Here is an 11,406-nt window from a genome sequence, read left to right as displayed (position 1 = left end):
AAGGATTCTAAATCAACAATGATTTTCAAATGACAATTCCCTTTAACTTAGAAAATGAACAAAATTAACCATCTCACAGTACACAAAAATACTAGAACTATAAGCTATATGGCGAAAAGGATACAACTGGAAGCTTACCAAGGCAGCTAGATGGTCTCCAATAACAGAATGAGCTTCTGTACAGGGCGCTCAATAGAAGACAACCTTTTAAGTCGACGACCATTATTGTCTAGTTCCCGATCACCAATGCATACCTTGACTCTTCTCACAAGCCCATCTTTATCTGTAGAGGTCTCTTTAACACTGGCAAACCTCCACTCATTTCTAGGCAAAGTATCAGCTTTTTCCATGACAATATTGCTTTGTGCCAGCACTGCCGGGTGGCAATATTCAATAAGTACTCCTTACGCCACCGGCTCCAAAACTGCTCTGCGAGGAACTGTACATGCCGCCACCTTTCCTTCGCATAGATGTCTTCTCTGATGAAACTGTCTGGTGGAGGTAACGCTGGAACAGACTTCATCCTCAGAAGGTTGTTGGGGGTAAGAGGTACAAAGCTATTGGGGTCATGTAGGTTGTCAACTGAGAGTGGCCTACTGTTAACAATTGCCATGGTCTCATAAAAGAATGTCCTCAGTGATGCATCGTTCAGTCTGTCAGAAGAAAGTGAAAGTGTTGAGAGAAGAACATTCCTTCCTGTTCTGTTTTGTCTCTCCCATACTCCACCTGCATGACTTGAATGGGGAACATTTAGGACAAAGTCGCACTGCTTCTCCGCTAAGAACGCTGTCAGACGATCAACATCAATTTCCTTGAGAGCATTTCTCAGCTCATTCTTGGCTCCTACAAAGTTACTGCCTTGATCACATTTGATTTGACTCACAGTTCCCCTTAATGCAATAAAGCAGCAGAGGCCGTTGATGAAAGCATCTGTAGACATGTCATCTAGTATTTCTACATGAATAGCCCTGGAGCTGAAACATGTAAAGGGAAGCCCATACCTTTTATGTTCCTTATGTCCCTGTTTGGTAACAAATGGACCAAAGCAGTCCATCCCACAGTAAGTGAATGGTGGAGGAGGATCTGTACGTTCTGATGGAAGGTCATCCATCCTTTGTTCTTCTGAGGGTCTCCTGAGCTTACAACATGTCACACAGTGGTGCACATGAAATGCTACTGTTCTGCTTATACCTGGAATCCAGTAACCTTGTGATCTGATCTCGTTAATTGTGAACCCCTTTCCTTGGTGCTTGACGTTCTCATGACATTGAGAGATGATCATCTTTGTTATGTGGTGATCTTTGGGAATGATCGTCTGGTGTTTGACTGAGTTGGGCAGAAGTGCATTACATAGCCTTCCTCCTACCTTCAAACTAGCCACAAACGTGTGAAAACGGCATGCTTCGTTATTAATGTAACCCAAAACCACTTGGGAGTCGGTCCAGAAGTACTCTTCCATGTCTGTATATTCCAGCTCCTGTCTTCGCATGTTGGTGACAGCAGCTGTAAGTTCGAGCCTGGGAATAGTCTGGACTTTAACGGGGGCAACTCTGGATTTAACTATTACCAGGGCACAATGGATGTTTCCATCTTCGTTGGTGAGTCTTAAATAAGAGCACTGGCCATATCCGCTGTTACTGGCATCAGAGAAGTGATGGAGTTCTTTCTTAATGACCTTTCCAAAGTGTGAAGGAACATAGAAACGGGATAAACTGATCATTTCCAAATTTACCAAGTCCACCTTCCACTGCTCCCACCGTAGCCGCAATCTTCAGAAAGTGGGTCGTGCCAGCTTGTTCCGTTCCTGCACATTTCCTGAAGCACTAATTTCCCTTTGAGCAGGAAAGGGGCAATAAAGCCAAGCAGATCATACAGCGATGCTACCGTAGATAGTATGCCACGTCGTGTAGCTGGTTGATCTTTGGGGTCAAATTAGAATCTGAATTTGTCAGAGTCGATATGCCAGTGGATCCCTAAACTTCTCTCTAATGTAGTGTCACCAAAGTTGAGATCAAACTCCTTTACTGCTACAGCTCTTTCAGAAATAGGAATGCTATTCAGAAGTTGTCTGTCATTTGAAACAAACTTGTGCAGTCTAAGACAACCTGAGGCACACAGTTGTTGAGCTTCCTTCGCTACATGAACAGCTTCTTCAGTGCTGGTTACACTGGTAACACCGTCATCTACATAAAAGTTTGATGTGATGAACTTTGATCCAAGAGGATACATAGACTCATTCTCCTTAGCAAGGTGTTTTAGAGCGTAATTGGCGCATCCAGGTGATGAGCTGGCTCCGAATAGATGGACCTTCATATGGTATTCTTGGGGGTGTGAAGTTAATTCTCCCATTTTCAACAAGAGTAAACGAAGGTAGTTTTGATCTGCTTCTTCCACTTGAAACTGGTGAAACATCCTTTCCACATCACACATGAAGGCAACAGGGTGTCGTCTGAACCTTACAAGAACACCAGTCAGATTGTTTGTTAAATCCGGGCCTTGGAGTAAATGGTCTTTGAGGCTAGTTCCGTGATACTTTGCAGAGCAGTCGAAAACAACACAGAGCTTTTTAATTTTTTTTTGGATGATTCACCCCATGATTACCACTTCTCACCGTTCTTTCCTTCATCTTGGACCTCTTCCATAAACAATACATATATCTCCTTGTACCTTTCATCCCTTTGTAGTTTCCTTTTTAGATGATTGAGCCTTACAATGGCAAGCTGCTTATTGTCAGGAAGGTGAGACTCACTTTGAAGGGTAGAGGCATCTCGCAATGACCGTGGTCGTTCTTCCTTATACCATGATGCAGTCTGGTCAATAAGAGGATATCGTCCCGAGACACAGTTTTGTCATATTCACCAGCGTCCTTTAAGTCAGATTCCAGTACTTTAATAACCTCTGCTGGAGTCACCGGGGGTAGTTCTTAAACGCTGACTCTATGACAAATTGTGTTAAGCCTTGCGATTCCTGATGTGAAGACGTGCATCCAACAATGCTCCATCCTAGGTCTGTGTGGACTGCATAAGGTTCCTCATCTACACATTAGATAACGTCTCGGGTTACTTGGCTGTAACCCTGTTCCCTGAAAAAGCGGGAACGAGATGCTGCGTTTCAAACGCTATGGGAGAAAAGTCTTTGTTCGACCGGTTGTGAAGCACGTGTGTCAAACACGCCAAAAATTATTTTGGCTTTAAATAACCTCGGCAGGTGACGTGGCTAATTACACCCGCACCTGCCGGTTATAAATACGCGTGAATGCGGACGCGTCATCAGGTTCCAACTTTGTCTGAAAGGACGTCCGGGCACGCCTACAGTGCGGCATTGAGGCGCAGCATCTCGTTCCCGCTTTTTCAGGGAACAGGGTTACAGCCAAGTAACCCGAGACGTTCCCTATCAAAAGCTACACTCGATGCTGCGTTTCAAACGCTATGGGAACGAGAATACCAACGCCGCCGCACTGGAAGTGTCTGGACCCCCCAGGTTGTGTGACGTGTGTGCACAATCCGAGAGGAGGTCTCAGATATGACTCTGGGATGTAGACTCCAGGACACGGGATCCAGGCATGGACATCCAGACTTTAAAATCTAACAAATGTGTGCGGAGAGGACCAGCCCGCCGCATCACACACTTGCTGCAAGGGGACACCTCTTGCTAAGGCCATAGAAGATGAAACCCCCTTTGTGGAATGAGCTCTGACTCCTAGAGGTGAAGCTTGACTGCGCGCCTCATAGGATAGAGCAATAGCATCCCTCACCCAATGTAATATTGTTTGCTTGGTTGCAGCCGCCCCTTTGTTGCGGCCCCCATAGCATATAAAAAGTTGCTCTGATTTACGCCACTAGCTAGTGCGGTGGACGTAAGTCTGAAGAGCACGTACTGGACACAGTAGGTGTAATTGTTCCTGCTCCGACGTCGTGAACGGCGGAGGGCAAAAAGGCCTCAAGAATAACCGGATGCACGGTGGAGAACGGAACTTTAGGTAAATAACTCGGGTGAGGATGCAGAATAGCTTTGACCATCCCAGGGGCAAAATTTAAACAGGACGGCGAGGTTGAAAGCGCCTGCAAATCTCCGATTCTCTTAAGAGAGGTGATTGCCATTAGAAAAACCCTTTTAAAGGTCAGAAGCCTGACAGGCGCTGACTCCAAAGGTTCGAAGGGGGCGCTAACTAGACCCTCGAGCACTGTTGTTAAGTCCCATGGAAGGAATGTCCCTCTAGAAGGAGGCATGAGCCGCCTCGCTCCACAAATAAAGCGGGTGACTAAAGGGTGTTTACCACAGAAACCCCCTCAATCAGGGCGTGGCAGGACGAAATGGCGGCCACATAAACCTTGAGTACCGGGGCTTGTCCCTGAGGACAGTTTATCTTGCAGAAACTCCAACACTGAAATGATCTGGCAGTAATTGGGTCTGCATGGTTTGCCAATCACCATTTGTCAACATCGCTCCGTGTTGGGGCGTAGCTCCTTCTAGTGGAGGAAGGCCTAGCACTTAGAATAGTCTCTACTACATCAGGCTGAAGCTCGACATCTCTCAGCTGGTGCCCTTCAGGGGCCAGGCATGGAGGGTCCAGAGCTCAGGATGGGGATCAAACACTGTCCCCTTCGCCTGAGAGAATACGTCTCTCCTGACTGGCATCGCCCATGGCGAGTCGTCAAGGAGGGATACTAGGTCTGAGAACCAGATTCTGGTTCGCCAAAGGGGAGCCAACAATAAGAGGTGCGAGCCCTGTTGACAGACCTTTGCCAGGACTCCAGGGAGCAGAGCTATCGGAGGAAACGCGTAAAGACGCAGTCTGGGCAACGTATTGGCCATCGCGTCCAGACCCAGGGGAGCTGGATGAGTCATAGAAGTAGAGGGAACTGTGTTACGTCTCCTGCATAGCAAAGAGTTCCATATCCGCTTCATAAAATATTTCCGGATTTGTTTGACTATTTCGGGGTCACATCTTAGGATCTCTTCTTAGAAGAGATGAGGCACCTCAGGTCCGACCCTCCCGAGGTGGCCTGAGGGGCACGGTGGGCCGCTCCCCTGCCTCTGCGAGGGGGGGCGCGACTCACCACACTCTGCCGGAGGACCTTGTGCCTCAGGTAGACTGGACCCACCTGAAACTGTGTGCCTGGTTGGGACTGGGGAACTTGTCCCGAGTGGGTGGCAGACACTCCAGACACTTGGGCACTGCAGGGTAGATATTTGACAACGCTGTTTCGTCAATCAACCCGCCAGTGCTGACATCATCCAGTAGGTCAGCCTGGTACGCCTGCAAAACCGCCATGGTGTGTAGGGCAGCACCAGCCTGACCCGCTGCCTGAAAAGCCTTTCCCACCGGCGCAGATGAGACTCTGCAAGGCTAGGTGGGAAGAGAAGGCTTTTCCAGGGACGACGATGTCCCAGGGGAGAGATAGCTTGCCAGCGTCTCTTCCACCCTGGGCATCGCAGTGTATCCCCGTGTCCCTGCGCCAACGACGGTCAAATAAATCAATGTTGATGGCACGAAAGCACGGGAGGAATGAGGTTTCTGCCATGAGCGAGACAGCTCGCCGTGGAGATCCTCAAAGAATGAGAGAGCCCGATTTTGGGGCTCATCCCTCCAGCCACCCGGCAGATATCTGTCGTTGAGCTTTGAACTCTTGGGAGCCTCTTGTTCCCGCGGCCAGTCGAGCTTTAACCTGTCGACTGCCTTGGTTACCGCCCCGAGTAGATCCTCAACCGCTTTAATATCGCGAGAGGAACGCCCCGAGGCGGAGCTATCTAACCCCGCAGAAACAAGGGAAACCTCGTCCTCCGCCGGCTCAGAAGAAGTGCCGGGGCACGCTTCAGAAGCGGACGCGAGGACGCCGCGGTTCTCCCGTGCCTCAGGAAAAACAAACCGCGAACCACAGGGTGAGGAAGAGGTGCTTCGGTCTCGTTTAAAAAAGGCGAGCCGAACACGCAGAACTCTGAATTCAAAAACATCACAGAGTTCACACTCTCCCTCAAGTCCCTGGGCGGCATGGTCAACCCCAAAGCATTCAAAGCAAAATTCATGCTTATCGCAATCGGAGAGGATCCTCTCACAGGGAGGAACACATCTTCGATCCGAGTAAGTCATGTTTTTATTTTCCTTCTCTTTACACTAGGCTAAGTAACTCCGAGAGTGCTTGGTCACTAGTGTAAGAATCTTGGTTATATCTTTTTTTATATTAAAGATTTTGAAAACAACAAAGAGGGAGACTTCTCCCTCACAACACACGCACACACAAAGCGGTCCTTGAAGACAAAAGAACCTGATGACGCGTCCGCATTCACGCGTATTTATAACCGGCAGGTGCGGGTGTAATTAGCCACGTCACCTGCCGAGGTTATTTAAAGCCAAAATAATTTTTGCCGTGTTTGACACACGTGCTTCACAACCGGTCGAACAAAGACTGTTCTCCCATAGCGTTTGAAACGCAGCATCGAGTGTAGCTTTTGATAGGGAACATGTTTTGGTGCCAGAGCCCTTGGGCAGTTGTAGCCTATCAGGAGACCATCTTCACAACCCTGAAGAGGTGGAATTTTGTATAATTTTGAAGAAAGATGCTTCCAGTTTCGTGCTGTGTCACAGGTAGGTATGTGGGCACATTTCACAGGAATGGAGTCTTTAGTGTAAGCAGGTGGCAAGTCGAGGATGACTTTAGAGTTGTAGCCCCTCACCTTGAGACCTGACACCTTTTCACTTGGCATGACAACATCCTTTACAGTCATGGTTGTCAACTTGAGTCTCACAGGACAGGAATCAGCTTGTAGTTTGTTGCTCAGTTCTTGGTCTATACACACAGTATCACTCTGTGTGTCAAGCAAAGCGCAAACAAGTTTTTCAGAACCTGGATCCCTCTCGGTAGACAACCACACTGGCACGATCATGAAAGTGTTAGTGGATGACTCATATTTCTCTACTTTGTGAGATGTGCTAATAGCCATGTCTGTGTCATCTTGATTGAAGACCGATACGTAGTTGTCCCTCCTTGAGTAGTTCTCATCATGTAGCAATGTTGGATGTCTACTTCTACAAGTGTCACAGAACAGGCGGTAACGACAGTCTTTTGCGCTGTGACCTGGCTTCATGCATCCGTAGCACAGTTTGTTCTCTCCTACATACTTCCGTTTTACTTTCAATGGGTTTGCCACAAATTTAGGACAGTTATGAATCTTGTGCTTGTTGTTACAGAAGAGACAAGCTCTATAATCTGCTTTATTGAGCATTTCCACATTTTCATCGTATTGCTTGTTTTCAGTAGCTGTTTGAACATGCAAGACGTTAGCTCTGATCCTTTTGTCATCCTTGAAGTTAGGTTTCTCCGAAGTGAGTTCTAGGGCGCACTGGATGGGGAGGTGACTGGATTACAAGCAACCTCCGCTTCCATAGATATGAAGGCCACAAAATCTATAAACTTCGGAAAGTCATGAGTTTCAATCAATGTCTGTGTGACTTGACGGTTCCATCGTGTGGCTGCCCAGTCTGGCAATTTGCGAACAAGATTTTGATTGTATTCACAATCGTTCAGTATGTCAAGCCCTTAGACATGAGGCATAGCTTGATGTACAGCATTCAAGAAGTCTGAAAATTCTCGGAAACCTTCAGCGTCCTTAAGATGAATCTAAGGCCAGCTGCCTAGTTTCTCTCTGAAAGCCTTCTGCACAACCAATGGCTGTCCGTAGCGCTGATTCAGCTTGCATCATGCATCCTTACAAGCTTCCTCATCACTCCTGAAGAAGACACCATCAAGAGACTTACGAGCTGGCCCGTCAACATACCTTTTCAGATAGTGTAACTTGTCAGCAACGGAAAGGGTCTTTCCATGAATGAGGGACACAAATGCAGCCTTCCACTCAACAAACTGAATAGCATCGCCATTGAATACAGGTGGCTCCGTTGCAGGCAACCTGTTCAGTGATATGCTGTCTTGTACTGCTTGAGCGAGACGAGAGATATCAGACGAAAGAGGTGAGGATGATATCGTGGTGTTGATAGGTTGTTGAGTGGGAAATGGATCCACATGTTGCTACACCGTAACACTTACATCCTGCTTATCCCCTGCATTGATATCTGAAGGAAGAATGCTGGCTTCTTGTGACACTTCTTTCTCATATGCCTGTTGCCTGGCTCTAGAAACCTTCAGATCCTTCTCCGCCTTTAACCTTTCCAGTTCACACTTGCAGCTTCGATCTCCTGTGTCATTAAGTATTCCGGTTCTTATTCCGCTACATCAGCTGCTGCATCCGCCTGCTTGGCTGTAATGGACATAACTGTAGACCTTGATGATATGGGGCGTAAAACTGTAGAGCTGTAGACAGAATGAGCATAATCGTGATGGAGTAACTCACGAAGACTGTGTTTTACATTTTCTCAAGGCAAACCTCGTGTCATAAATTATCTTTGCCATGTCCTTAGTTACAGCTTCACAAGTGTCTATTTTACGTCTAGTGTCACTAGATGGAGCATTGTAGGCTCTGATTTCCAGATACACATTCCTGATATCATCCCTACCTTTCTCAAGCACATTAATAAGTGCTACCAGCTGGCTATCGCCGATGTCGCCTTTTAGCTCTTCTCTTGTTTCGAGCCAGGTCTTTCCATTGTTCATACACCCTCGTAATTTTCCCTTCCTTTTTCAAGGCTTGGTCCTGTTTATACACACACATTTTCTCTGTGAGGTTTCGTTATCGTCCAGCACGGGGAAGCTCCTCCTCTTCTGTTCCGTTATGAGGGGCTGGCAGGTTTTGGTCTGTGTCTTTACCCTCAGAAACTTCCATTTTCTTTACAGGAGTACTATTGATTAGATCACCTCATCAAATACTCTGATTGTCATTTAATAGCCTTAGACGTGGGTATGATTGATGATGATGCAAAGCCGTTGTCAATCTGGTAAACTCTTACTGTAGCATTCCCAGTTGAACAAATACACTTTACTCTCTTGCACTGATGTTTATGTCTTTTATTTTCTTGATAAACACTGAGAGCATCATAAACACCGTAAGAGCTAAATAGAGAATAGAAACAAACAAACAATAATAATACACAAAAGCGACCTATAAACATTTCCATATCAAACCCGTAACTAATAAATACAGAATTACAATGCAAGTGTTTACAGTGATATATTAATATTGCTTGATAAGCTAACGACTAGCTAACATTTGCCTATTGTTTCAGAGTAAAACCGATAACATTTAAAGTCTCTCAGAATTATCACATAAGAAAACGGAGACGGTACCTTGTGCCCTTATCAGCCAGGAGCTAAGTATCCTTTAAACTATGCTTGAAAGAGTGCATACAAACGTACAACATTCGCTGCTGATAACATTAGTCAGAATGGCGCTTCACATAAACTGTGCGCTCATATCCTCTAGCGGCGCTATCAAACTTCCTCTTTTGGATTTCAAAATAAAGGTATGTGCAACAAGAGACTCAAAAGGCCCCAATAAACAAATATGAACAACGTAACAGTCAAAATACCTTAAAGAATATAACTAAAAGCATACAAAACAAATAAAAGGTCCACATTTCCTTTTCATCTGTAATAAATCTTGTAAAAGTCCTTTCTCAATACCCAAGGAAAACACCGACCTCTACGGCGGCAGATGAAAGCGCAGGACAATTCAATGAAGAGGGGATTTAAAGGTCATGAACACTTTGCATTCTTATGGAAAAACAGGCATTGCTTTAAATTAGTAAATCATTGTCCACTTTTAAAATACATTGAAGCAGCAATGCGACTAATTTAATTTCCCTTAAAGTGATGACTTTTCGCACAGACTCCTCCTTCTCTACTGTGCAGACTCCTCCTTCTGCCCCTGCCCCTTTTGTATCAAATGTTAATGTTCCCCTTTTGTCATATAATTTTTTTAAGAAATACAAATATGTAACTATTGTCGAAAACAATACTAACAAAACCTACAAAATATTAACAAGCTAATGCTTAATTTTAATCAAAGTTTGACTAGATTGCTAGTGCCACCGCATCTCTAAAAAAACAGTTGTGTTTATTCAAGGTCATTTAACAGTTGCATAGTTTAGCTCATCTTCGTATGATTCTTTAAATGTCCCAGCCAGCAATAACATGTGGGGCCCAGATGAGGGCTTCATGGGCGGCAAATATGGGCCCCATTAAGGGCTTGCACCCGGGATCCACATTGGGGTAAGTCGTGGAAGCCCAGACGTACTAAAAGTTGGACCTGTAAGGGTACTTCATGGGTCTTAATTGGGCAATTCATGTCAGACCCATTTGGGCCCCACCTGCCCAAAGGGGTCCAAAGTGGGCTTTGCAACGTGGATCCACATGGGGGCCAGCCGTGGATGCCCAGATGGGCTTTAAATGGGATCTGTAAGAGTCTTATGTGGGTCCTAACCAGGCAATTAATGACAGACCCATTTGGGCCCCACCTGCCCAAAGAGGTATAAAGTGGGTTTGCACCCGGGATCCACAAGGGGGCCAGCCATGGATGCCAAGGTGTGTTGTAAGTGGGATCTGTAAGGGTCTTAACCGTGCAAATTGTGTCAGACCCATTTGGGCCCCACCTGCCTAAAGGGGTTTAAAGTGGGCTTGCACCAGGATTCAACCGTGAATGCCCATATGGGCTTAAAGTGGGCTCTGTAAGGATCTTATGTTGGTCCTAACTGGGCAATTAATGCAAGGTAAGCCCAACCATTCATTTAAGGAAACAATCTAAGAAAAATTAAAAACGAAGAATGAATGTATGTACAAGATAAATACAAGACACTTGATGCTTTGAATTGCAAGAAATATATTAAATTGAACAACAAAAATTATCTTTGAAAAACAATGTCACAACATACTCTAAACTAAAAAATATATTTTAAAAAAATCTCTGAAAAAAACCCTCCAAAATTACAATACAAAATACACTCATTATATAATACATTGAACAACAAACATAATCTTTAACAATTCAAATTTTACCACGTACCGGTAAATAAATAAATAAATAAATATTTTTTAAAAATGTCAAAAAAAAGAAAACAAAACATCTCTCCAAAAAATACATCCAAAACAGTCATGGCGTTTGTGTTGTCGATGTTCTTTTTTCTCTTAGGGCTCTTGCAGCCCTCTCCCTGTCATGGTCACGTGCGCCTGTGAACCATTTCCCCAGTGCCATTTCCACATCCCTCGGTTCACATTCTGAGTTATAGCGTTACTCTTCATTGCACCTAAAAACAAGGGAGCATAAGTCAATTTAGCAAGATTCTTTTTTGCTACAACTTGCAACTCTTCAAATCATTCATTCAAGTGACACATTTCCACATGTGGTAAGCTAAAATGTTACCCCTAGGGTGACATTTACCATGGCGTTTTATGCCAACCTATAACCTTTTTTCTATTACATGTTGAAATTTAGCCTTAAATGCACACCAGATTTGAGCGA

Source organism: Triplophysa dalaica, chromosome 9, assembly GCF_015846415.1.
Source record: "Triplophysa dalaica isolate WHDGS20190420 chromosome 9, ASM1584641v1, whole genome shotgun sequence".
NCBI lineage: Eukaryota > Metazoa > Chordata > Actinopteri > Cypriniformes > Nemacheilidae > Triplophysa > Triplophysa dalaica.
Note: the sequence above shows the minus strand (reverse complement) of the source record.